Consider the following 5,771-nt stretch of genomic DNA (forward strand, 5'->3'; position numbering starts at 1 on the left):
CGGCTTCTTGATTCCTTCATGAATTGACGAAGCTTCGGATTTGATCTAATCGTCAGGTGGTCCACGGATATTATCGTCCCCGTCACCGGCCAAGAACCCATGCAAGTAAGAGTCGATAAATGAATCTTATGTTTATTTTTGAGAGAGTCGTATTTTTTATTATTTGAATTCGTTGTAATCGACTAAAGTTATAATGAAATCAATCACGAAGGCAATTTTCGAAGGAAACAAACTGACGATTACAGTGGGAGCCACCAGCCTCTCTGTAGAGGCTGTCGTGACGCAACTGGCGATCGAGATCCCGGTGAACGAAGAGGTTGAATACGAATTCGACCAGCAAAAGTTTGAAGAGTATCTTGCTTCCTCCTCTTCCAGATCCGCCTCTCCCAGCAGGCGCAGGAAGGCCTCCTCTTCCAGGAACGCTCGTTGGACTTCAGGCTCAAAGATCCAAGATCCTCTCGCTGCAACCGTACTTACACCTTGCGATGCCCCTCTAGCGTCTAACAAGGTCCAAGCTGTAGATCTGGGTCTCCCCTCCAGCAAAAGCTTAGCTGGTAAAGGCATGCCAACTCTGTCGAAGAGAGCACGCCAAAGACGACGCCAATGCCTTGCGCGTCAACTGGCCAAGGCTTTGGAGCCAATGGACAGGATCTGCTATGATAGTTAAAAAGCAAAAGAAATGTAGAAGGAAGAGGCAGTTAAAAAGTCATCCAAGCACAAACGGGTGTGGGTGTCGAAGGCAAAGTCAGTGCCTAAGGCAAAAGTGGATGAAGTCACCATTCGGTCTTCGTCAACTTCAGATCTCGTTTCCCCTGTCCTCGTACTTCCGACAGAGCTATACGATAGCGTAGATCTCACCAAATTCAGAGTTTCTCTAAAAGACCACCTTGGTCCTCTCTCCAAAGATCGAGGTAAAGCACCTGTGAAGGAGCAATTTGGGCTGTTGAAAGGTTCCTGAACAATAATTCAAGCTGGGGGTCATACTAATCTCCCTAATAACAACAAAGGGAAAACCCCTATGACCGACCGCATCAGATTGCGAGTCGAAGTTCAAGAGCCCGTTAGAGTTTCACGCTCACGAAGGTGTAAGTCTGAACGTGTGACTCTTGGAGGCGCTAATGAAGCATCGTATTCCCAGAGGGAAACATGTTCATCTGATAATGACGTTATACCTGGGAAGTCGTGCCAACACATAATAGGTTGCACCGGTCATCAGACCGACGAGTTGTACTATCGGGCTGGGGGTGCGAATAAATCCCAAAATAGAATTACCTGAGACATGGACTCGCACTGTCCGTGTACCAAGATAATCAAGGCAGCGTTGTCAGAATGCTGCTGCCATAAGGCCCCACAAAGGTTTCGGTGTTTGAAAGAATCTCCACCGGAACATCCGAGGCTAAGCCGAGGCATTTCCGTAGAAGAAGGTCAACCGGCACAAGTAACGAGCTCTCACGAGTTACTATCAACATGGTCAACAAAGGCAAATCCGTGCGACGCTTCAGTCTTGAACCTTTTACAGAAGTATCTCAACGCATGACTTGGCTACAATCTGGAACTGTCAGACCTAGACCCAGAAGGTCACGATCCTCGGATGACGAAACCTCAGATGCTTGCTCAGCGTTGGCTTCTGATGATACGGCATCCAGTACAGGATAATCTTATGAATCATTCATGATTAATGCCGAACAAATGGCTAAATTTCTCGAGGAGGCTTTAACCAAGCAGAAGGAGAATTTTAAATTTGAAATGGAGATGGCTATGCAGGAAATGAGGGATATGCAGAGCCAATAAATTGCGGCACTGACAAACCAGCAGGGAGAGTCCAGCCATCGTAATAATCCTAATCAGGTTGACAGTGATCAGGGAGCGAATGAGAACGCCAATATGGAAACCCCTCCCATTGATAACAATGTTCTGGGCGTGAATCCTCAGATGACAACAATACCAAGGAAGACCACGCCACTTCTACCCGTAATCGCTCGAAGAATGATATGAGCGAGGATAAGATGATGAGGGACTTGGAGAGCAAAATCAATGTGTTGATGAGTGTTCAGGAGATAAAGAAGTCAAGAATACCGTGTCCATACCCAAGGGAATGGGAGTCAATCTCATACCCAGCAAAGTTTAATCTGATTAACTTCACGCCGTTCGACGGGAAGGGTTCCCCCACCCAGCATCTGATATATTTCAAGTCCTATTTGGGGATAATCTCCGGCAATGAACCTTTAATGGTACAGTCATTCGTGGGTACTCTTCGTGGAGCAGCCTTCGAGTTCGATTGGTGTTCGACGCGGGGACGTCACGTGATGCAAGTGCAGAGGCAGCAACGGGGTCTTGGATTTTTGAACCGAAGGACCTGCAAACATTTATGAAAGAGGTTACCTTTCTGTACCCGTTTGGAGAGGCGGATCTGGAGGAGGAGGAAGAGAGGCCTTCTTTGAACCGTTGTTGATCGAGCTCACGTTCTTCATTCACCCCGATCTTGAGTGCTGGTTGCGTCACGACGGCGTCGGTTGCGATGCCGTTGGCTCCCACTGTGGTCGCCAGCTTGTTTGCGGAAAAAGTCGCTGTATTCATTGCTGCATTCATTACAACTTTGATCGTTACAATGAAACAAAAAGATAGCCTTTTTATAAGACTGGTACACAATGAAAACAAAATAAATGCAACTCCTTTCAAACAAACGCAAGAGCTGTTTGTCATCTCTTGCTTGCGTGGGTCTTTGGCCTGTGACGGGGACGTTGATATCCGTGGACCACCGGGGGCACTCAGATCTGGTCCGGATAAATCGGACAGAGTTTCGTTGATCCGCGTGAGATCTAGAAACTTTCTGATCCGGATAAATCGGACAGAACTTCGTCGATCCGCGTGAGATCTAGAAGCTATAAGCGTATACCTCGGCTAAAGCGAGGTATTAGCTCTTCTTAGTATTAACGCTAAAGGCTAATACTAAGGATATGACGGGCGATGAAGGCTCTGATGAAGAACTCTCCTCTCCTTGTTGAAGCACACGGGCACTCTTCACTGCAGCAGGGCTTCGCCAAGCTCTCCAAAAATCCTCCCCCTCTCTCTCTAGCCTTGCTCCAAGACAAAAGAATTCCAGCCCTTTGAATGAGGACCCAAAACAAGAAGCATTAATTACCTCTCTTTAGTGGGCTGTTTATTTTACCTAATTACCCTTATGCAGCTTTAATCTCAGCCATTGGATGAATCTAGATCCAATGGAGAGGATTGGTTTTTAGTTTTTAGGATAGTGAGGTTTTTATTTGAACCTCTCCCTATATATATATATATATATATATATATATATATATATATATATATATATATATATATATATATATATGGAGATGTTCAAATAAAAACCTCACTATCCTAAAAACTAAAAACCAATCCTCTCCATTGGATCTAGATTCATCCAATGGCTGAGATTATAAGACTATTACAGCTGCATAAGGGTAAAATTGGAACAATTCACTACATTAATGGTGGCTGACAACATTGGAAACTGGAGATAATGATTAAAACCAAAAATACAACACGTCCTCTCTCTCCAAAATCACAACAACTCTCTCTCTGTCTTCAACATCTCTCTATCCACGGTCTTCTTCAACCTTCGTATTCTACCTTCATCTTCAACCACTGTCTTCAACCTTTGTCGTCGTTAAATTATTTTGACGCTTTAATGGCAAGTTTATGAAATTTGTTTGATTTTTCGTCTAAAAGTTTTAGTTTTAACCTTAAAGATCGTAGCTTTTTGTTGTAAATGGTGAAATATTTCACCTTTTAGTCTGAAAAGTTTTTTGTTTTTTGAAGAAACCAGTTGAAAAACGAAGACACGCATGAGTGAATCTAGATTCACTGCAATGAATCTCGATTCACAGCAGTGAATCCAGATTCAGTATGTGAGGTGTTTGCTTTTTACCATAAAAATCGTAATTTTTTGCTGTAAAAGGTGAAATCTTTTCATGGTTTAAAATTTTATAACTTGTTTTTTACCATAAGTTTATTATTCTTTTTGTTTAAAATTTTATAGCTTATTTTTTACCATAAGTTTCTTATTCTTCAATATAATCCAGATTCACTGGAGTGAATCCAGATTCACTGGAGTGAATCCAGATTCACTGGAGTGAATCCAGATTCACTGGAGTGAATCCAGATTCACTGGAGTGAATCCAGATTCACTGGAGTGAATCCAGATTCACTGGAGTGAATCCAGATTCACTGGAGTGAATCCAGATTCACTGGAGTGAATCCAGATTCACTGGAGTGAATCCAGATTCACTGGAGTGAATCCAGATTCACTGGAGTGAATCCAGATTCACTGGAGTGAATCCAGATTCACTGGAGTGAATCCAGATTCACTGGAGTGAATCCAGATTCACTGGAGTGAATCCAGATTCACTGGAGTGAATCCAGATTCACTGGAGTGAATCCAGATTCACTGGAGTGAATCCAGATTCACTGGAGTGAATCCAGATTCACTGGAGTGAATCCAGATTCACTGGAGTGAATCCAGATTCACTGGAGTGAATCCAGATTCACTGGAGTGAATCCAGATTCACTGGAGTGAATCCAGATTCACTGGAGTGAATCCAGATTCACTGGAGTGAATCCAGATTCACTGGAGTGAATCCAGATTCACATATATATATATATATATATATACACACACACACACTAGTTCTTGTGCACGTGCAATGCATGTGGTTAAATATCAAAATTATTATTTTTTTTATTTTCTTGCTATAAAATAAGCCAGATTCATTTTGAGTTATAATCTATAACATGGTTTGTTACATTTTTCATAAATTTTATTTAAATATTTTATAAAATAGATGATTAATTTTGAAAATCTCTTCAGGCCAGGAATAAAAAACTAACAAGTTTGCAAGGGAAGATAGGGTAACATAGTATATTCTTAAGAATTATTAATTTTTATTTAGTTTGTTTATAATGATATGATCTCATTATTAACTAACTACAATGCTTAGTATATTTTTTTGTTGGACGTTCAAAGCAGGAAAATGACCCATGTATTCCTCATCGCAATGAATGATATACAATTTAAGTACAAAGAAAGAATGAGGGTTGATCAATGGTGTGGTTGGTGAGGGGAAACTCCAACATCTTAATTTGGTATGTGGATATATAATAAATGGAGATGGAGAATGATGGTTTTGAAAATAGTGGGTGCGTGTGGGTAATTAATATGGTTTTGTTTGTGTGGTTTTCTTCGTTTATTTTCAAGTTCCTCATCGCAATGAATGATATACAATTTAAGTACAAAGAAAGAATGAGGGTTGATCAATGGTGTGGTTGGTGAGGGGAAACTCCAACATCTTAATTTGGTATGTGGATATATAATAAATGGAGATGGAGAATGATGGTTTTGAAAATAGTGGGTGCGTGTGGGTAATTAATATGGTTTTTGTTTGTGTGGTTTTCTTCGTTCATTTTTAAGATATTTGTGGTCCTGTGGATATATATAGCTATAACATTGCTACTCTCTTTTGGTTTTGTGGAAGAGTTTGAGTGTTAAAAAAATTAAATTATCTAATTCGGTTAAAGTAGGATTATATAAGTTAATCCCATACATGAAGCATTGCTACTCCCTTTTGGTTTTGTGGAAACGATTGAGTGTTAAAAAAATTTAAATTATCTAACCTGGTTAAAGTAGGATTATATAAGTTAATCCCATACATGAAGCGTTGCTACTCTCTTTTGGTTTTGTGAAAAAGTTTGGGTGTTCAAAAAATTAAATTATGTAA

Source organism: Asparagus officinalis, chromosome 4 (assembly GCF_001876935.1).
Source record: "Asparagus officinalis chromosome 4, Aspof.V1, whole genome shotgun sequence".
NCBI lineage: Eukaryota > Viridiplantae > Streptophyta > Magnoliopsida > Asparagales > Asparagaceae > Asparagus > Asparagus officinalis.